At 34.4% G+C, this 23,883-nt stretch overlaps 1 pseudogene; it reads left to right on the top strand.

Moving 5' to 3' along the window:
- The first annotated feature begins 1,693 nt into the window (after positions 1–1,693).
- On the top strand, positions 1,694–9,380 carry LOC109450541 (small ribosomal subunit protein uS2; annotated as a pseudogene).
- The last annotated feature ends 14,503 nt before the right edge of the window (positions 9,381–23,883 follow it).

The following is a 23,883-nucleotide window of genomic DNA, read 5'->3' as shown; positions in this document are numbered from 1 at the left end:
TCACCATTACTTGCTCCTAATAACTGGTTTATATTTACCCCATGGTTGATTTCTTTTTTTTTCTTCAACTCTTGAAGAAACTAGTTTCTATCCATCCTCACCAGTGTTTCTTGGGATTTCCTAAGCTTCTTCCCATTGTTTTGAATAATAATTAATTACAAAATACATCACCAGATTATTGTTAATTAGAAAGTAATTTCTCTATTTCTTTTAGGCTCTTTAAGACAATATGATATCAATTAAATAATATTGATATAATTTGCACTTGGCCTTGCTGCCAGAATATTAAAATTATAAAACACTGATGATTTGATATACAACTGTGAAGTTTTCTATAGCTGTCTATATGGCATAGCTTTTTACAGACTATAATAATTATAGGATATCTCTAAGTGGCACAATTAATTACAGAGCACCTACTCTCTTCCAAGCATTATCAAATAGTTTAAAATTACAAAGAAGTAATGACAATGAATATCTTTGACTTGAAAGATTCAAAGAGTTTGCTGAGGTTTCAGTCAGGTAATTAGTCAAAAATAGCTCCTCTATTTTATTCTCTCTTAATTCATTCCAGTTAGGCTTTTGCTCCCATCACTCAATCAAAAACTGCTCTTAGCACTGACATTTGTGACATCATGTTGTTAAATCTAATGTTACCTCCATTCGTACTCTTTACTTATCATAAATATTTGGTAGCGTTGGTTAACCTCTACTCCCCAATACTCTTTCATAATTTGTCTCCCTGGACACTACACTCAATTTGTTTTCCTTTTCTATCACACACCTTCATAGTCTCAGTTGTTAGTTTCCTTCTTTCTCCTCATCAGGTCAAGTGGAAGTGCCCCAGGTCTCAGTTCTGAGTCTCCTGTCCTCCCTTTCTTCCTCTTTTCTTCTTCTCTGCCCTTCACCTCTACTCCCCTCCCCTTTTCATGCTTCCCATCCCCTGCCCTCCTCTTGTTTTTCTATCTACATGCATTCCCTTGGTGATTTTATGTAATCTCATGGTTGTACATATCAATTCTGTGCTGCTGACTCAAATTCATGTCTCTAACCAAGATTCTTCTCTTGAGTGTCAGACTTACATATCCAACTGGCATCTTCACCTTGATGTCTAGAAGGGATCTCACACTTAATATTGCCAAAATGGGATTCCTGAGCATTCTCTGAAAGCCTGTTCCACTTGTAGCCTTCTCCATCTCAGTTGATAGCAACCCAATCTTTTCATTTTGGGTGCCAAATACATTGTAGTCATCCTTGAATTTGGGGTTTTCCCTACACTCATTACAATGCCATCAAGTTTGATGATTCTCCAGAATCTAACCACTTCTCATCACCTCCACTCCTATCGTCTTGATCTGAAAAACCGTCATTTTCCACTTGGATTGTTGTGCTCTTTACTTCTTCTCTGTTGTCCTGCAGTCTATTCTGAACATAAAATCAGGAATAGTTTTCTAAAATGAAGTTAGTTAATGCTAATTCTGCGTTCAGTGTTTTGTCATGGCTGACATTTTACTCAAGGTAAAAGTCATGATTTTTATTGTGGCCTGCAATAAACAATCTTTGTCTTGTTACCTCTAGCACAGCAGTTTTCAGCTGGAGGTGATCTCGCACCCCTGGGATGTTTGGCAATTATGGTGGTCACTGCTCAGGATGGTGGAGGAATGTGATATCATTTAGTGCGCAGAAACCAGGGATGTCGGTAAATATCTTACGATGTCTAAGGTAGTCTCTGAGCTATTCCTTTACAAATATTTAGTCTAAAGTATAAGCATTTTAAAAAACTAGATGTAGAGTCTCATTTCCAAATGTTTTCTTCTCTCTCTCAACTCCAACACTGGCATTCTTGTTAACCTTTAGAAACACAGGAATGTGAAGATCTCACAGCATTTTTACTTTCTTTCTCCTTAGCCTGGAGAATTTGCCTCTTAGAAATTTACTCCTTTGCTTCCTCCCATCTCTGTTCAAATGTTGTTTCACTGAGCCCTTCTCTGATCACGTGATCTAAGCTAGAATGTCCCCACACTCTTTCCCTAAGCAGTCTATGTAGAACTTATTACCATCTGATATTTTCTAAATTCCATTTGTTTATTATCTATTTTGCTTCACTAGAATGTGAACTCCAATTGGTTGAGTGTTTTGTCTGCTTTATTTACTGTTTTTTTCCTTTAGAGCAAAGACTGGCACATAAAAGTTACTCAATAAGTAGCTGTAGAAATAATAATTTAACACAACAAAGTGGAGGAAATCAACAGGGTCTTCTGATAGCATATGAGACAAACACCAAACCCATATCTTGGCTGAAACAATCTAGAAACAGGGAATATGTCTGATTTGTTCGGTTAAAAAGGTGGTGCTTACCTCTGTGTGTATTAGGTAGAGGCTACAATACACTCAGAGGCCTTGCAGTTGGAGGAAGTTTTTCCCTTGGAGAAATGGTGAGAATAAAGCCTCAGAGGACATACAGTGAATCAAAAGAGATCAAGTAGGAGAATTAAGCAGAAGCAGATTCAGGGAATTCTAAGCTGCTAAAAGTTTTTGTATTTCTTGAGTGCAGTGGGAAAGAGGGGATAATCCATGTAAACATTTTAAATCAAGAAGTACCTCATCGCATCTGAAGTTTAGAATGGTCAGAATTGCTGCGAAGTGGAGGCTGAGCTGAATAGGCAATTTTGAAAAGAAGGTCAATTAAGAGACAGTTCTACTACCGTGTTTCCCCCAAAATAAGACCTAGCCAGACAATTAGCTCTACTGTGTCTTTTGGAGCAAAAATTAATATAAGACCAGGTATTATATTATACCTAGTCTTATATTACATTACATAAGACAGGGTATTATAGTAAAATAAGACCAGGTCTTATATTAATATTTGCTCCAAAAGACGCATTAGAGCTGATTGTCCTGGTAGGTCTCATTTTCAGGGAAACAGGATACTAGGAGGAGATAATCATGGTTTAAAATATTGTATTTCCCATACATCTTCTTGGATATTCTTATTACTTTCATTCAATGAAACTTGTAGTTTTATTGTAGGATGAGATTTTTCACATTCCTTTACATTTGCTTGTGTTTGCTTGTTTGATGAGTGATATGTTTGCATGTGTGTCTCTGTGAGAGAGAGAGAGAGAGAGAGAGAGAGAGAGAGAGAGAGAGAGAGAGCTGGGGAGGGAGGGTGAGAGGGAGGGAAAGAAAGAATGTTATTTCAAATTAAAGTGATTTTTTTCCCCTGTTCTTATTTCACTGGTTCCCATGCTGCTGCTAACACTTAGGTGCTTAAAGAAAAAACAACAACAAAAAAACACAACCTCATTTCCACACTATCCAGAGAAGGGTCCCGTCCACATCGCATTGTCCTGGGTTCCCTTGGTAACTTAAATGGAAACTTTCACAATGTTGGAGCCCTTGATGTCCTGCAAATAAATGAGGATGTCCTCAAGTTCCTTGCAACAGGAATCCACTTAGGTGGCACCACCCTTGAATTCCCAATGGAATAGTACATCTACAAAAGAAAAGGTGATGGCATCTACATTGTGCATCTAAAGAGAAAGTGAGAGATTCTGATGGCACCTCGCCTCTTGTTGCCATTGAAAACCTGGCTGATGTCAGGGTGATATCTTTCAGGGATACTGGGCAGTGAACTGTGCTTCTGAAGTTTGCTACTGCCACCGGGGCTACTCCTCTTGCAGGCCGCCTCACCCCGGAAACTTCACTAACCAGCTCCAGGCAGCGTTTTGTGAGCAGAGATTTTGGTGGTTAGGGATCCTAGGGCTGACCACCAGCCTCTTACAGAGGCTGGTGGTTAACCTGCCCACTACTGTTCTGTGTAACAAAGACTCCTCTGCACCAAGTGGACACTGCCATCCTGCGCAGCAACAAGGGAGCTCACTAAGCGTGTCTGGTATGGTGAACGCTTGCCCAGACGAGCTACACCTGTGCGGCACCATCTCGCGTGAACACCCACGGGAAATCACGTCTGATCTCTACTTCCAAGACCCTAAAGAGATTGAAAAGAAAGAGCAGGCCGCTGCTGAAATGGCTGTGACCAAGGAGGAATTTGTTGGTGGATGGACTAGCCAGTTCCCAAGTTGACAGCTACTCAATTTGAGGTTGCAGCCAGGTCTGAAGACATGCAGGTGCCCTCTGTGCCCGTCCAGCAATTCCCTCCTGCAGACTGGCAGACAGCTCTTACTGCTCAAGCCACAGAAAGGGTAGGAACAACCACTAAGTGGTTTTTAGCTGTTTTCCGCAGATTCATAAACAAAATAATGGGAATACGGTTGATGGTTTTTATAATAAATGGTTTCTACACACACACACACACACACACACACACCCCACACACACACACCTCAAACAATATAGCCCCTCTAGCAATTTTAGTATATATAAATTGCTGCAGAAATCTCTCTTCCCCAAACTCCTTATCAGGTCATTTTAATTCTTTTTTAGTTGTTGTATTATTCAGATTAGAAAGAACTCTCTCTCGGTGTTTGGGTTTAGAATTTTAGTCATAGCGTTTATTAACACTTGAAATAATTGCATGTATTTTGCTTGCTTTGCTTGGTACTTAGGTTAGTTAGGTTTGGGCTCATCAGTCTCCTTTTCTAGAATGATCACTTTCAGTTTTTGTCTTGTCTTTGGATCTAGAAGGGCACCTATTACGAAGTGCCTGGTTCAATACGTTTTGGCTAACTGAATTATTATTTTGATACTAGAAAATTGCTTAGGAATTTATACCTGTTTTGAAACAAAAATATGCATTTATTTGGGCTCCAAAGTATAACAAAGTAATAACTGCTGCTAGGGAAAAAAAAAAAAAAAAAGGATACCTCAAGGAATAAAGATTAAGGCAGTGCTTTCTGTTTTCATATGGAAGCATAGGAGACATTTTCAGGGTTTCAATGACTCTCTTTGACAAACTGTGAATAATTTTACTGTATTAAAAACTCCTGGTAGCCATTGAAGCTTCATTCCTTGCTGTACTTTCATACTTCCACCTGGGATTACGTACTACTTACCTTCAGTCTAAAGAGCTTGCTTTCGTCTTTCTTGTAGCAGGTCTGCTAGCCACACCTTAGCACAACTTTTCTTGTTTTTGAAAATTTTCTGTGAGTAGATGATTCAAATATAGATTGCTTTTCTTTTATCATTTAAAATATTATTCCTTTTTTTTTTTTTTTTTTTAAGATTTTATTGGGGAAGGGGAACAGGACTTCATTGGGGAACAATGGTCAAATTGTTGTCCTTTCAATCTTAGTTGTGGGGGGTTCTGTTCGGCTTCAAGTTGTTGTTCTTTCAGTCCTAGTTGTGGAGGGCACAGCTCAGCTCCAGGTCCAGTTGCCATTGCTAGTTGCAGGGGGCACAGCCCACCATCCCTTGAGGGAGTCGAACCGGCAACCTTGTGGTTGCGAGGACAGGCTCCAACCAACTGAGCCATCCGGAGCTCAGCGGCAGCTCAGCTCAACGTGCCATGTTCAATTTTAGTTGCAGGGGGCGCTGCCCACCATCCCTTGCGGGAGTCGAGGAATTGAACTGGCAACCTTGTGGTTGAGAGCCCGCGCTCCAACCAACTGAGCCATCTGGGAGGCAGCTCAGCTCAAGGTGCCGTGTTCAATCTTAGTTGCAGGGGGCAGAGCCCACCATCCCTTGCGGGACTCGAGGAATTGAACTGGCAACCTTGTGGTTGAGAGCCCACTGGCCCATGCGGGAATCGAACCGGCAGCCTTTGGAGTTAGGAGCACGGAGCTCTAACCGCCTGAGCCACCGGGCCGGCCCTCCTTTGTTGTTTCTTTGTTTGTTTGTTTTTTACTTTTTCTGATGAAATGTCAGTCATCAGTTTTATTGTTTCTCCTTTGAAGAAAACATGTCTATTATCTCTGACTGCTTTTAAGATTGTTTTTGAGTCTTAAATTCAGTTGTTGAACAACAATGCACATAGGTGTAGTTGTTTACTTATTCCTTTAAATTTTCTTTCTGGAAGTGTGCTAAGCTTCTAGAAGTAACTTGATGTATTTTATCATATTTTGAAAATTTTGAGCCATTATTTCTTTAAATATTGTTTCTGTTCCATTTACTTCTCTCCTTAGATTCAATTACACTTTTGATAAAACTTTTGACAGCACTTAATATCTTTCACTCTGTTGTTCTGTTTCCTTTATTCTTCCATTATATTTTTTTATCTCTGTACCTAAATTTGATTATTATCCACTGATCATTTTTGGTTTACTACTCTTCTACTGTGTTTTTAACATGTCCAATGAGCGTTTATTTCACCTGTTTTATATTTTTGGTTATAGAATGCCAATTTGATTATTTTTTGTAGATTCCAATTCTTTGTTGATATTCCACCTATGTTGTACATTTTTTATCTATTATCTTGAATATGTTGAACATATTTAATAAAAAATTATCGTCTGTTAATTCTAATATGAAAACTTGTGGGCCTTTCAAAAATATCTGCTGTTCTCCTCTTGGTTTTCAGTCATTTTGATTGTTAGCATGACTCACTCATTTTTTATTTATTTATACATTTATATTATTTACACATTTTATTTTGTTCATAGGCATTGCCAATTAGAAATTTTAAAGTCTCTGCATGGCATTATATTCTTACTTGAGAATGTGACAATTTTTTATAGCGGGCAGATAGAGTATTAGTATGTACCCATGATCCTGTCAAAGCTTGATTTTAGATGTTGTTAGAGTTGTTCCATTATAATTTTGTCCTTACTTTAAGTTGTGTGTCATTATATTAGGACATGGCTTCACCTCCAGTATGACTCACGTCTTGGTGACTTTGTCTCTTGGTGACTCACATTAAAAACTCAGTAGATTGGCAAAGTTATGTCTATCTTCATAAGGCTTGAACTCCAACTTCTTCCTTTTCAGCTACTTCAGCCTCCCAGGTGCTATGTTCCACTGGGTTTCTTAAGAGTTTCACCCTGTGTATGTTCAGCTTACAAATCAACCAACAATTTTAAGAGGTTTCTGTCCCTCAAGTCTCAGCGTCTTGGCAACCCTGATTGATTTTTGGCCCTTGTCACCACAGCCCAGTAAGACTGACACTTTGGTAGGTGTCACCCTTAAGCTGCAAGTTGGAAAATTCTCTCAGGGAAAAACAAAAAACAAACAAACAAACAAAAAAAACAGGCAAATGTGTTAATGACTTTCTATGCTTTCCTTCTCTAAAGGATAATGTTCCTCAAATTCTACTTGGGTTGATTTATCTCCAATGACTTTGACTTTTTTTTTTTTTTTTTGGTGGTGGGGAGTGTGTTTCTAAAACATTTTCCCAAGCTCTTATACTTTAGTGCATTGGTTAATCCAATATAAGCTGCTCCTTTCTGGTCCAGTTGGGATTTTTCATATTTAAATTGTTTTCAATTCCACTAAAAATGTTTTAGGGTTTTTCCGGTTTAGAATCCCATCCAGGCTTCTGCACTGCAATTCATTGTTACATATCTTAAATTTCTTTTAATCTAAATAGCTTCCCCACCTTTTTCCTCTTCAAACATTAATTTTCAGAGAGTCCAGGACATTAATCTTGCAGAGTGTCTCATAGTCTAGAATTGTCTTTTAACATTTTATTATTCATAATATTTATTGTAATTATAAATTCTGTCTAAAGGCTTGGCTTTTTACATTTTTAATCATCTTGGCAAGAATAGTTAATAGCTGACATTGTGTATTTCCTATTTTTCCATAACTAGTGATGCTGTTTGAATGCTTGGTTAAGTGCCTGCCTAATCTCTGCTTTGTAAAAGTACATCCTTCCTCACTATTACTAGGCAGGATTTGAGTTGATATTTTGGTACCTCTGCTTTGGAATTTTTCTAAGTAAACAAACAAAAATCCCCTTAAGTTTATCACATGTACAGGTAAATGCAGAAGCTACAATTGTTCAGTTTAATGAATTTTTTTTACAATGTGAACTCATCCATGTAACCATCATCAAAATCAAGACATAGAACATTAACAACAGTCCTTCATGTCCCGCAGTTATTAATCCTAAACATAACCATATTCAAATTTCCATCACTATAGATTACCTATGCCTGTTTTTGAGCTTTTCACAAATGGGATGAAACTATTTGTCTTGCTTCTTTCACTCTATGTCTTGTTTGTGAAATTTATCCATGTCTTTGCAATAGCCTTTTTTTCATTTTCAGACTATTTCATAGTAAAGCAATTTATTCGTTCTATTCTTTAAAGATATTTGGGTTGTTTCCAGTTTTTGCCAGTGATAAACAGCACTGCCATAAAATTCTTGTACATATCCTTTGGTGGCTTATGTTTGCATTTTATTCAGGTATGTGCGTAGGAGGGAAATTGCTGATTCATTGGCTATGTGTATTTAGATTAGTAGTTATTGGAAAATAGTTTTCTAAAGTGGTTTAGCAAATATTTACTCCCTTTAATAAGGATAAACATCCCAGTTGCTTCACATCTTTTTAAATTCTGCATGTTACAATGCAATTTTATTCCTGGATTTTCCCACCAAATGATAAACTAAATAGATCCCAATCATAGTGACAACCAAAAGTTGTCCCACACATTTCTAAACTCACCTTGGGCACAGTAATGTTTCTGTTGATGACCACTTCTAGACTATACTCATGTTGCAAGGTTGAGTAAAGCTTAATGGGTGCCCAGGGAATTCTCCAAAGTTAAGGCAGCAATGTAGGGAATCCTAATATATGGTACCCATTACTGCTATTTGATTACACTCATCACATAGTTTTAAATTATTTGTTTAAATTATCTCAAGCTTCATGAGTTGGCTTCGTTTACCTGTGGCTGGTACAAAGTGACAACGAATAAATATTTGTGGATTGAAAAAATCTCTGAATGCTTTAATTGATAAGAACCCTGGCATGGCAGAGAAAGAGAAAGATTAACAGTAGGATCCCTAATGGGAAAATGAGGAGGTTAAATCTTTTGCTATTAAGCAGGAGTATAAAAGCTTACAAGGAAACAGATGCTAGCCTCAGAATTAGAACTTCAGTTCAAAAGCCTCAAATAACAAAAACGTTGCGTCTTGAATACAATGTTCTGTCTTGAATGGAAAGATCTCTGTCTGACTTTGCTTAAAGCCAGCCTTGTGACCCTTTTACCAAGATAAATGTGTTTTCAAAGAGTTCATATTGGTTTTCGCATTACCTATTTTGAACAGCAACAACAAAACACCATGAAGTAATCTTATAGATACTGATGGCTCATTATTCTTTTTGGTTCCACTATGTGATAAGCCTTATAACTCCCACTTTATAGGTGAAGAAAATCACTTTTTAACTAACACGTTATCTTGGAATTAGATGCATGTTTTGAAACTGTCTTTGTGCTTTTTTTTTTTTTTAAAGAATGTTACCCAGTCAGCCATGTGACAACTTTATTGACACTATATCCCCCATGAAATTTGTGTTTTATTGCTCCCCTTTTACCTGTGAATTAACTAGTCACTGAGGTTACTTGACTCAGACAGAGCCCTAAATCAGTTTCACTAAATTATTTGACCTTTACTCTGGTAGTGAAGTAAACAGCAGTATATCTATCACTGCTGCCCAGTGTGTCTTGGTGCATCAGTATTTGGTGATAGCAATTTTGGAAAAACAAAACACCAAGTCATTTGGAGACAACCATATGCTAAAACACAGCAGTGTTAAATTATTACCATATAGGCAGAAAATGTTTTTGATTACCAATTCGGTTTTGATCCTCTCTGCTGCACTTCTTTGCTCAATTAAGAAATCTGTACTGTAGATTAAGATTCAGAACATCTAACTTTAATTAATTTTGATATCTGCAAGTGGTGTTAATCTCATTTGTTATACGTGATGGGCCTTTTACACAATTCTTGCTCAGAGCATTTTAGTTGTGTTTTGCATCCCCGATTTACTTTTCCTATTCGCTTTGTTTTTCTTTTAGACATTTCTAATATTAGTAACTATTTGCTCATAGGAGATATGTGTTTTTCAAGATTTATATTTTTGTTATTATCTTGGTATACAAATGGATAGATTGGGTTTAATATTTTATGGTAAGAAATCAGATTATGATTTTGATATTATTTTATTGGAAGTACAATTATGTAGTAACACGATGTCCAGACAGAGCCTTGGTCACATACCATATATTTTATATTAGAAGCAAGATAATTTGTATTTAGTATATCTACCCACGGGTAAGAGATAAATTTCTGATCTCACTGATAGGGGTTATGGCCCAATTATTTTCCATCTATCATATGCTGGCTGTGTTTTACAAGAGTTTGGCTATATTAGAGACAGTTTTGAAATCAGAAAAATGTGAGGTCCCAAGAATGCTAGGGAAAAAACAATGTTGTCTTGGTATAATTTTTAAAAAATGAATCTTTGATTCTCAAATATTAAGTCCAGAAATAATACTCTTTGGGGATAGGCTTCTATGGGTGCTTAGATTGCTCTGGACACTTATTAAATAAACTGTGTGACTATACCATGTAATTGTGATATAAACACATTTGAACAGTCAAGAAAAAGTCAACAACTAACCCAGTGCCTCGTTTCTTTTCAATTTTATATTATAAACCTTTAAAATACATATAAGTTTTTGTAGTTTTAATCATAACATTGATAGAGTTTGGCATGCTGACCTTTTCAGGTAACGTAATTAGCATCACAATACTCAACTCTTTTCCCTATCTTTGTCCTCTCCCCAAAACATAAACTTTTCAAATAGGAGCTTTGTTGGGCAGAGTTATTTGAACAATTTATATTATCCTCATCACTGTGGATGGGAAAAGAAAGAAAACAGTCGGAATCCTGAAGATCTTTATTGTATGAAATATGTATAACAGTGTGATAAGTGTGGGAGAGCTCAGAAAAGAGTTGGACCTGATATTTTAAAATTTATAATCTAATGGTAAAGAGATTTATGAGTATAAACCATATTTCAAAGAATAAATCAAAATGGTAAATCAAAATCCATATAAGCATGTAGAGGAAGGATCTGCTAAAATCGGGGGCAATGGAGGAAGAATAGAGAAGGCTTCAGGAAAGTGGTGATATGTGGACTGAATCTTGAAAAACATGTATTAATAGAATTTCCAAAGAAGGCTATGAGAGAGTGGGCTAATTCAGGTTGGGAGAAGAAAACATTTAGTTTCATTTTCTTAGATTTTTTAAATTATTATTTCTGAAACAATCAAAATTCTTAATTAGTAAGATTTTGTGGTTTCACAGCATTATCTTACATAGATAATCCTATCTTTAGGTAGTAGTATAGTTAAATATTCTAAGCAAAAAAAGAATTAGGATTTTGAAGCTTACTATGCACAAAAAACATAAAAATACATTATTATTCTGTAATTAATACTATTTATTTCCCATGCTTTAAAATCATCTGTTGAATTAGAATGCCAGAAAAGTAATTAAGTATAAAAAATTTGCTTTTTATTGACACAGTAAAAACTAAATGGGAAATTTTTCTTAATATACTATGTAGCTATAGTTTTCATACTTTCAAAATACATTAACTATGCATTGAATCTACATTTTACCTTGTCCCTTAGAAAGTTTCATGAATTTTGTTTTCCTTCTAATGTGATTTCCATGTTTATTGTTTAGAATTAAATTATACATATACTGCACAATGCATAATTCTGGTATATATATATTTATAAATGCAGTAAGACTCACATATATAAAATTAAAAGTTTCTTATTTACTTTATGGCATTATAATGAAACTCATTTATAATAACTACTCTCAGAACAAATGATTAGAATAAGAAATTATGTCTTGAGCAAAGAAATGCAGTAACAAATGTAGAAAATACTATTTAGTTATTCACACCAATAAGGAAATGCCACATTGTGAAAAATATAACAAATTATAAAAGTGTATTTTAAATAATTCATACACATTGTATCTTAAATGATGAAAAAATGAGTAAGTTGAAAAATCCTAGATAATTTTCACCGTTGTTCCTGAAACTTGAAGGAGAACTGATTCTGGGTGGTGAATACACATAATATATAGATGATGTATTACTGAATTGTACGCTTGAAACCTATGTAACTTTACTAACAATTGTCACCCCAATAAACTTTAATTAAAAAAAAATCTGTAAATTTGAGACTGCTGGTATCTACAACTTTATTTAGATTTGCTAATTAAATTTAAAAATTATAGAATATACTGTAATTTAGAATTAAGCAAATGTGCGAAAAATTTATTATGACTCTCATCCTTATAAAATCTCAATATGGAAATATTTAATATGAGTAGATATATGATCTCCTCCAATTATATACTCATATATTTACATTGACTATATTGGATCTAGACTACTACCTATTTAAAAACATTTTTTTGAAAATAAAGAAATGGGTTGTATTCACTGTTACATGGATATTGCCAGAGAATTTTTTTTAGTCTTACTATTGAGAATCCCTGGGCTAGTCCTATCTCTCATGCAGAAATGAACCCATTTTACTTTAGAAACATAATGGACTCCAGGCTCCCCAACAAAGCCAACTAAGCCTGCATTTGACTCATCTGGGGTACAGGAATTTCCTTCGGATATGGAGATCTGAGCAGACAGTGTTTGTCCTTTCTCTGTCTACACTCCTTCTATTGTTCATTGTCATGCTATACATGGAAGCTCTGCCTGACCTGGAAGGTTTAACAAGGTAGATGGAGAAGTTTTACCTGCAGGAACATAGTTCAAGAACAAATCTCAAGTATTCGTTAGGTACATCCTTTACTTTAGATTTATAAAACTTAATGCATTCATTTTCAAACCATTTTGGAGGACAGGGGCAGATGTGCATCTTTTCTATTTTATTATATCTATCTATCTATCTATCTATCTATCTATCTATCTATCTATCTATCTATCTATCATCATCTATCCATCCATCTATCCATCTACCCATCCAGCTACCTACCTATTATCTATCTAGCCACACACATATATGTATATATACATGTATATGTATCCCATAATTTTTCCTCAACTAATTCTATAAGATCTCTTGCATCATATGACTTTGTAAATAATGTTTCAGTTAACATTAGAAGAGTGTGTAATGTATGGTACTTGTTAATAAATTGTCTCATTGTGCTGCCCCCATGTGCTCTTTTGTGTTTGCCTTAATGTCAATTTCAATATTTCCTATTGAGAATGAAATTTATGTAAAAGATAAGATTCATGATTTAATTTTTATAACCTAATTGCTGAATTGGAAGGCACTTGGCATTTATATAATGTGCCAGTTTTAAAAATAACTAGAATATATTTTTATGTCACATCAATTATTCTTAATAAAAATGTATATACTTATAATACTTAACCCTGCATGTGTGCAGAGCATATTGCTTCTCTGAAAGGTAACACAGGAAGAGTGGGAGGAGGCACACACTGTTGTGCAAGGTAAATTATGGAAAATTTTCAGGTTCAGTGCCTATGTGAAGCCAAGAATCACAATCCCTACATAGCAAGAAGAGCAATCAGCTGGTGGGGGGTTGCTAAGCAGGTAAAGGAAACATTTTTCAGGGCAGCCTTGGACCATAATAAGAAAATTGGGCACATAATAGTAATTAGGCAATTTGTGCCGCTGATAGGAAAAGATACAGAGTTATCTGTGGTTAATGTATAGGCCCAGGCATTTAGGACAGTGAAGGGTTATGGATGGCACAGGATATCTATACGAAATTGCTCTCAGTTACATACATTGAAAATACAAGTTGATGTCTCTTGCTAAGAAGGCTCATTGGGAGGGTAAGTGTTGTTACACAGAATCACAAATTTTTTTTTCTTTTAAAAGAAAACAAGAATAGAAACAAAATATAGAAGGGAATGCAGTGTCACAGTAAAAGGAGAAATATAATTGAAAAGAATGATCAGAAGGAACTCTCCATAGTCAACCTATGCACATTAAACTGATTCATTGTCCCTGTCCTCAAGAGTTTACAAATTAATTAATAATACAGACAGATAAACACACATAGGTATAAAAAAGTGTCTTAGTCAGTTGGGGCTGCTATAGCAAAAATACTATAGACTGGGTAGCTTAAACAACAGACATTTATTTCTCACAATTCTGGAGGCTGGGAAGTCCAAGATCAGGGTGCTGGTGGATTTTGTGTCTCGGGTGGGTCAGGGTGGTGGCAGTACAAAGAGGCAAGAGGAAGCTTTTGGGTGTGAAGAAAACATTCTGTAACTTGATGGACTCATTGGTTTCATGTATAGATCAATTGTTAAAACTCACTGAACTGTCAAAAGAATTCACTTTATTATATATAAATTATACCTCAATAAACCTGATTTAGGTCAGCAAAAGTGAACTTATTAAATGAAATTAAAAGAAATTAAATATTCTAATCTGATAGGAAGCAACTGCCATTATTTTGAGATTGTATATCAAAAAGAATAGTACCCTCAGAGGTAATGATATCTGGGAAATTTCAAGTATCCAAAACTGAAATACAGGAAAAAAAATTCTAATATGTCTCATATTTTTCCCCATGCCATAAGACTATGACCTGTGTTTTTAAATTGAAGAGATTTTATAATGTGTTGTATTAGTTTAGAATTGCAATTTCAAATGTTTGTCATATTCTTAATCTTCTTCTACCATGTGATTTCATATAAATGCATTTTGTTGCATATATACTTGAATTTATTATGAGTAAACAAACCTGAACAATTGCGTCACTAGTAAATTATTGGAAGTGCTGAGGACAATGTTATTGTATATTCAGCAAAATTTTTAAGAAGCAACCTTGCAACTTATCTAAACATTCCTTGACAAAATTCTAATTATTCTGCTCATAACTGATTCCATCATTTATTACAATTTTAAATAGCATGTTAAAGCACTATGTCATCTACATTTCTATAATTCTTAATAAACACTTTAGGATTGAAATGCAATTACAGTTTAGTTTGTATCTAGTGCAGCATTATATTTAACATTTCAATAACAATGTTTGCTGTATAATATTATAACTATATAAGTCGTTTATCTACAACACTTTCTATAATAAGAATATAATTATATAATGACATTTTCATAACTTATTCATGTATATATATAATTTTTACAGTAAGGAGTTGTTATTCTCAGTAGTTTTTCTTAAATAGGAGTGAGCAGGTGATTAAAGACAATGAGTTCAGGGATTGTGGATCCAGGGCACTGCCTTTTTCCTTCCCTACAAATCAGTTTCTCTTTCTATCATTTCTCCTATATTTGTGGAGGGTGATTTGTGTTAAGGAATATTATTCTCTGACATGAAGAGAAGAAAGAATGGAGTGAAAATACTGAAAGCTGTTCATACAGATTCATTTTGCATTTCATAATTGTGAAAATAACAGATGTGAAAAATAACAGGATAATACTCTACCATCAAGGTGTGTACCCATGTGATGATTTCAATGCTTTGGCTCGTGCTACTATTGTGTTTGGAACGTTTTACCTCTCAATAGTTTGACTTCCAGAAGTAAGTGGAATGAAATAAAAGAGGCACGGATAAGGACAATGCTTTAGGTATCTTTGAGTTTGATGGGTCAGTGGGGTGAAAAACAGTATTTAAAAAACTTTTCATGATGGAAGAATAGGTATGAACAATAATGAGAAATAGCCACTGAAGACAAATAGATTGACGATAGAGGGCAAGAAAGAATCATCTATGGTGAATGATTTCTCTGAGAAATTGGGGGCAGATAGGACCCAGAGGACAGTAGGGCAGAGGATGTGTGGAATGCAGCTAGATGAATAGGGAGTTAAGGGAATTGCCATCTGGTGAAAGTTCTCATTTTAATATAAAGTGAAAATGAAGTCATCAACTGAGTTAACAGGTTGGTAGGAGAGTCAGAGTTTTGGAGTTTGGAAAAGACCTTCAATCGTTTGGACAGTAGGAGACTGAGCTTATTAAAAACACTTAGAAGAGACCCTTGATGAACTCAGAGGTGTTCTATAAGGCTTCCATGAGACCATGGCGTATTGCTCAGTAAACTAAAACATTGAAATCATACATCATCTACCATGTCTCTATAATTTTTTAAATAAATGAAAATAAACAGTAGTGTTAAAATGCCAAGTTTTTCATGAATTAAAGTTCTATGTTTAACCAGTAGATTTGATCAGTTAGTGAAACACTAATTAGAGGAAGCTATACATTTTAAAATTTAATTTGTATATGTATAAAAGGAGTTAGACAAAGTTTCTTGTTCAGATTCCTGGCTGGTGCACAGTAAAAATGGAAAGCAGAAATTTTATTTTCCAGACCACTGATTCAGTCACACTGATAAGGAAAAAAACAATTCTATTTGATAAAACTACTTTAAATATGGCAAAAAAATCAATCCAAAAGCAACTTGCAGATTATTTCTTTGTCTGACAGATTTAGCTATTGATGTTATAACATTTCTGAGTAACACAAAACTATTTGCACATTCTGTTATGTCAGTCTTGCTCACAAGTTTTAAAATGTTTGAAAGTCAAATTCTCAGCTTAAGGCTTTAAATGATGGGAGAGAATATTGATATATGCTGGATCCTTCAAAATGATCTTATTTTAATTCACTTATTTCAATTATTTTTCCTTTTACCCTACATCACAAATACACAACTGCCTCCTCCCCAAATTCTACTGCAAGTCATTTAACAAACCCATTTCATGACTTAGCAAACGTGTGTTCTACCTTGTATACTTTTCCCCAAAAAAACCTTGTCTCTGTGAAACTCGAACCACTCTAGGTTCAACTCAAGTACTGCCTCTGCCAAGAAAACTCTTTTAATTTCTACAAACTATTCTTCATAAAAAGAATAGTATCTTATCCACTTCTGGTAAATCGATAGCCTACCTCCTTCAGTGATTTGAATACGATTTTCTGTATTTCACAAACCTTCATCAGTGTTGATTAGACTAGTAGTTGGAACCTTATGGAATGAGCCAATCACAGTTTCCTCTACTTTCCACTAAGGTTGACTTGTTTGGGTATTAGCATATGACTGAAAATAGACCAATTATAACCTTTTCCTATAATTACCACCGGAATCTGGAAAGCCAGTCTTTTCCAAGTGGTGAAACTGATCTGTAAAGCATGATCATGCTGATACTGTAGATTATAGCATTTCAGGTGATAATTATTGTTTCCTTGAAGTTTTTTGTGTTCCCTTATTTTTTGATGAAAAAATATGACTTTAAAAAACCAGAAAAAAACTAATTTGAAAACAAAGAACACTCAAAACATTTTTAAAAAATATTTTGCATATTAACAATAAATAAAGCCTCATAGGCTAATTTTCTGTGAAGTATGCCCCTCATTAATCTACAGCCTCCGGAGGGAGACCAGCTCATTTTCAATTTCTCAGCTCTACACTTAAGATGAACAAGTGGGCCCAACACCAAATTAAGTCTGAAACATCACTGGAGGCAAAAATGACAAAACTGAAGCTGTCCTACTTCAAGCATATCATAAGAAGATAGGGTTTTTTAGAAAAGACAATACTGCTGGGAAAACAGAAGGCAGCAAGAAAAGAGGAAGACCAAATATGAAACAGATTGACTTGATGTAAGAAGCCCTAGGCATGAGTCCACAGGAGGTGAGCAGGGCTGTTGAGGACAGGGCATAGTGGACATCACTCTTTCATTGTGTCACCAGTAGTCGGAGTAACTCAAGGGCATGGACAACAAAACTCTGTACTTTTGTAAGTCCTTTAGCCTCTCTATGTCCCTATTTATTCATCTGTAAAATGGGGATTATAATAGTATTTGCTTTTACGGAGGGTGCCAAAAAAGATGTATACACATTTTAAGAAAGAAAAACACTATTAAAATTGTAATACTCAATATATACCGATAACAAAAGATGAATACAAGTCACATTTGATTTCTGCAATTACAAGAGGTGCTCAAAGGGGTTACCATCAGTGTCCAGACACTTCTGATTACAGCAAACTACTTACTGTTTGAGCAGCGTTGACCAAAGTGTCCACTTATATACATTTCTTTGTCACCCCCGGTGTATGTAGGGGAGTGTGTGTGTGTGTAGGTGTGTGTGTGTGTGTTGTATAAATATAGATGGGATTTATATATATATATGAGTTTTGTGGAGAGACAACAAGATCTCAGTAGATGTTAGCTGTTATTTCTACAGGAGAAGCTCTCTTATTCTACCTTTGCATAACTTACCATAAATGTGCTCTATTTTCTCTTTAAAACTGACTCATGTCCAATTCACCCTAAAAACTTAAGGTTAGTTGATTACTCTTTGGTACATCTACATACTTCTGCTCTAACAAAATTAGTCTTTTCTTCCCCAAAGCCAGTTTTGTTTGTTCTCAATTGTGTTCCTTCTAAGTGCACTTTTTTTAGTGTAATTTTGCAGTTTGATACAATATTATGAAAACCATTGACACATGACTATGAAAAGAAAAGCTATTCACTGAAAAAATATTTCAAAATCAGATTTAGGCAACGTAACTATGAAGCTTTCGAGGAAGCATAAAAATCTAGAAGGTTTTACACTCAAAATAGCTCTGTGAATATCTTTAATTTCTTCTAAACCAATACTAAGGTCATAGATTATAATTTCTATTGTGTATGCAAAAAAGACAACATAGAACTCAAAAGGGAAGGCCATGCTTCTTCATATAAAATGTTATCTAAGTTCAAATTTATGTATTTATGGCTAAAATAAAATATATGTGTGTTATGCATGTGTGTATAGGTATGACAATTAAGTTCGTAAACTTTTTGCCAACATCTAACTTTTTTTGATATCAGAGGGATTATTCATTATGCATTTGTACCAGCTGGACAAACAGTTAACCAAGTTTACTCTTTGGAAGTGCTGAAAAGGCTGCATGAAAAAGTTAGACAAAAACGGCCTGAACTTTTCGCCAACAATTCATGGCTCTTGCATCAGGACAATGCACCAGCTCACATGGCACTATCTGTGAGGGAATCTTTAGCCAGTAAACAAATAACTGTATTGGAACACCCTCCCTACTCACCTGGTCTGGCCCCCAGTGACTACTTTCTTTACCTAACGATAAAGGGAATATTGAAAGGAAGACATTTTGATGACATTCAGGACATCAAGAGTAATATGACCATAGCTCTGATGGCCATTCCAGAAAAAGAGTTCCAAAATTGCTTTGAAGGGTGGACTAGGTGCTGGCATTGGAACATAACTTCCCAAAGGGTGTATTTCGAAGGTGACTGTAGTGATATTCAGCAATGAGGTATGTAGCACTTTTTCTAGGATGAGTTTGCGAACTTAATTGTCAGATGTCATGGATGTATTATATATATACTATAAATGTGTATAATGTATTATCTTTCATGACTTCACATGTAACAAAATTTTTCCATTAACCCATTAATCACATTGAAAGAACCAGATAAATAAGCTTCTACTATATTTGCTTCTAGTTGGAATCATAATCATTTATAGTTGTTGCACTTTTTTTCCTATTGATATTCTCAGGCTGACCAATCTGGTATAATATCTGATTAATTTTAAGAGTAGAAAAATAGATTAGTACTTAATAACTTTGTTTAATAAATCATAGTCATGTGCAACTAAAATTACTTTTGGAAAACTAAAATCAAGATCTTTGACAAAGAAAACATGGGCATCCTTATTTTTACCTGCAGATTCTAGTTAAAGAATTTGTGGGTACACTGAGTCAGGCAGTCTTGTTTTAATTATTTTATCATTCCTTCCTCTGTCTCAGTCTCTGATTTTGGGGGAAATTTCTGAGACCAAAAAGCAACAGAGGGTCTTGAATAGTTCAGAGCTTGAATTTCTCATAGAGTTGCTTCATTGGGTTTAAAGAACTTTTCCAGAAGGTTATAGAGGATAAAGGATTAGCATTCGTTCATTTAAAAGGTCAACTATTAATAGATTGGAGGTAGAAAGGAAGAGGGAGGATGTGGAGACGGTCAATTATTAATTATTGATGGAATTCTTTGAGGAAGAGCCTGGGCAGACATAGCACAGTCCACCATTAGATTTAGCATGTGACATTAGGACAATAAAGGGAGAGGGTCAGGGATTACTGAAATAAGGAGGTACATCGGTTGCAAAGTAAATTTAATTTACCTTTTAAACTTTGAAATCTATCCTCTTCTTGTATTTACATACAGATATTGAGGGGCAGCCTCCACCCTTTTTATGTTTTTAATAATGCTATTAAGAGTGTTGTACATAAATCATTATTTACACTTTTACTAATTTCCTTATGATACCTGTATTTTAAAAGTCCTGGCAATTAATAAACTAGAAATATTGTGTCAAATTATCCTGGTTTGCAACATTTTTGTTTTAGTTTTATCAATACTATTCCAATGATTTTTCTATCAAGTCTTACACTCGTACCATGTTCGTGATTATTAGAGCATTACAATATTTTTTGAATTATTAGGCGTACTTGATTTTACTATTCTCTGTTAAAAATTGGCTTCGTTCCTCTCATCTTTATATTTTAAATCAGCATTTCTCAACCTTGGTGCTGACATTTCAGGCTGGATAATTTCATGTTGTAGGTGCTGTCCTGTTCATCAGAGGACAGTTAGCAGCATGTTTGGCCTCTACCAACTAGAAGCCAGTAGCAACACCCATGGTTGTGATAATAAAACATATCTCCAGACATTTTTATTGAAATGTTCTCTGGGGAGTTAAATAGTCCCTGGTTGCAAAGAACTTTTATAAATAAACTGTGGCCTAAGTTTTCTAATTAAAAATAGATTCCATTACCAATTTTTTCCATTAAGAATTTTAATTGGCATTGAATATAAGTACTGTGTTTCTCTGAAAATAAGACATACCCAGACCATCAGCTCTAATGTGTCTTTTGGAGCAAAAATTAATATAAGACCTGGTCTTATTTCAATATAATATCAGACCCAGTCTTAAGTGAGACCCAGACTTATTTTAATATAAGACCCGGTATAATATAATATAATATAATATAATATAATATAATATAATATAATATAATATAATATAATATAATATAATTAATATAATATAATATAATTAATATAATATAATATAATATGTAATATAATACTGGGTCTTATATTATTTTTTGCTCCGAACAGCACATTAGATCTGATGGTCTGGCTAGGTCTTATTTTCGGGGAAACACTATACAAAAAATAATTTTGACAATGTTCATTATTTTTAATCTCTCTTAGTAACAATTAATTTCTAATTCTACTTTCTTAGAGGTTCACAGATTTGCTCTCTTCTGAAAAATATGTGTTGTTACTAATACTGTTTTTATTTTCCACATATGAGAAGTTTCTTCTGGACACTGGCCAAAGGAAGGTTAGGAACGTTACTAACTAATCTTAATTTGTGAAGTATTTTGTGAATGTGTATGTGTGTGTGTTTTTCTGTGTTTATGTCTGTGTGACCCTAAGACTGTAGATATTGTGGGAATTTAGGAAAGACTGTATTAATCTCCATCTGCAACACAGGGAAAGGCTCAACGTTTTGAAAAAAAAACTTTATGATTAATAGGACAGGGAGTCAGTTCACTATGTAAAGTAAATTGCTGAGACTGAAAATGATAAACCTATAAGTAATACCAGTGGTTTTGTGGCCACCAGATACAATCAATACTGGTAAATATTCTTCTTTCACATAGCTATTTGGAAAAGGAACATTGTCTCGTTTTTCCCATTATGCTGGACTCTACGTGAAGAGAGTTCTATAGAGACCAGTGCCATCAATTTCTCCAGTTTTCATGTTTGTTATTGACTTTTGGTTATTGAAAAGTTAAAGTATCTACCATAAGAAAGGTAAATTTTAAAGAAAAAAAATAGGGTGAGGTAAAATAAAATTTCCATCTGCATTCCCAGTCAAAAATATGTCTTGCATATCTTAGCCCTATAATTAATCCTGAAGATTATACACATTTGAATATAATGTTGTTGGGAATCTTTTCTTGACTGCTACCATTCTCCATATGAGTTTGGCATGAGTTTATAATGCCATTCATACTCAGTGCAGGATTATATCATGCTGTGCCCCCAAACCGGACAGGACACATTCACCTACAGGATAAGCAATATAAATATGTATTTTATTTCAAAATATTCAGAATCTTCCTTCTTATGTGTTAACTAACATAAACACCAGGATGCTTTAAAAGATTTTCCTGATTTAAAATACTTAGTAAGAGTCACTGAGACAATGAATTTTAGCCACTGAATACAATGTCTGCATCATAAGAAATCGTAAACCTTATAAATCTCTAGCAGTGCCCTTAACTATAAGTGATTTAACTGATCTAGGTGAATCCTAGTGGAAAGAAAAATGTCTTTAATGAGGAAATCCAGAATGTTAGATAAGGAAAAAAACATCCAGTTATGTCTTGGTAAAAAGTAATTTTTTAGCCACAATTTTTCATATTGATATAAGAATGCTTTCCTGAAACAGGACTCAGTGCCCAAGTATGGAAAATTGGTCCTGATGTTTTAAGAGTTGTAAGAGTTATTGATAGTCAGATTTTGTAAACTACAGTTATCTTCAAGTGTGGCATTTCTAGTCACGTCTTTATTTACGGCAATTACTCAGATTGCTGCCATATAGAAATCAGTGCATGAATCCATAAAACTGACTTCCTCTGTAGCAAAATCAAATTGCTTTTGAGAGCAAGCAAAGAAACAATTCTCTCTGGACCTCAGTTTCATCTCTTACAAAAGGAATTCATTTGATTATAGTGATAATAAACAACAGACACAATTTAAAGAGCAGTTCAAACTGACTTAGACAAAAAGCAACTTCAAAGAAATGTGACTAATTTTAAAACATTATTCTTTAAAAATTACCACTATTTATTTATTTATTTATTTATTTATTTATTTATTTATTTATGGTTTGTTTCAGAAGATAGTTATACTTTCAGGAACTATTTGAATGGGAATAAAATCATGCTTTAAGTTTTCTTTGTGACCTAATATAAAATAGGGTGACTAGCTTAGCATCCATATACCCATGTTGAAGCAAAGTTTGAAGTAGAGTATACATTTAAACAGTCTATCACAGAGAGCCATGGCAAAATATATCATCTTTACTCCACAAATATATCACTCTCTGAAAAGTTATTTCTGTGTACCCTATGTGTGAGCCAGTGAGGATACAGTAGTTGGGTAAGCTCATATATTGAATGTGAAGAACTGCTTGTTAGGTTTCTTTGTTTAGATATAATTATTTTACAGAATTCATGACCATGGCTGTTGCTAAATTTTTTCAGGGTATTTCATCGTCAGTTGCTCTTAATAAAGTACAAACAGTATTCAGAATGACTAGAGAATAAACACAAATGGCTTCTTAAGATCCTGTTATCACCTATGATGTTTTTAAATGTATAGAAAGGAGCCATTGTGAGATACATTCCTTTTTAAATCATGAAGTATACTTTTTTTTAATCACATGGTAGGTGACAGGTTATTGCGTTTAATGCATACACATATCTCTACATCCCTTTTCCAAATAATTTTTTTTGCCTATAATTATTTATATTATGCAATTATTGGTATCACTGGAAGTCAGTAGAATTTAGGACATTTTAGCCGAGGTATTTTATTAACACATGCAAACTTAAAATAAACGAAAAACTTACATTTCTTCTTCCATGACTTAGAACTGTAGGCAGTCAAAATTTAAAGGGGTAGATAATCACAATGTTTTAATAATATATAAACATAATAGATAGAGACAGGATTTCTCTGTAAATAATATATATCCTCCAAATATTACTTTAATTCATGTGCATGTTTATTATACTCTTTATTTCTGTGTGATGACTCTTCTGTCATTTTTACTGATCTTTTTCCTCCCTTAATTCTGTATTGTTATACCCATCACCACTGATAAGATC

The sequence above is a fragment of the Rhinolophus sinicus genome, linkage group LG04 (assembly GCF_036562045.2).
Source record: "Rhinolophus sinicus isolate RSC01 linkage group LG04, ASM3656204v1, whole genome shotgun sequence".
Taxonomy (NCBI): Eukaryota; Metazoa; Chordata; class Mammalia; order Chiroptera; family Rhinolophidae; genus Rhinolophus; species Rhinolophus sinicus.
This window is presented reverse-complemented; position numbering and strand designations above follow the sequence as displayed.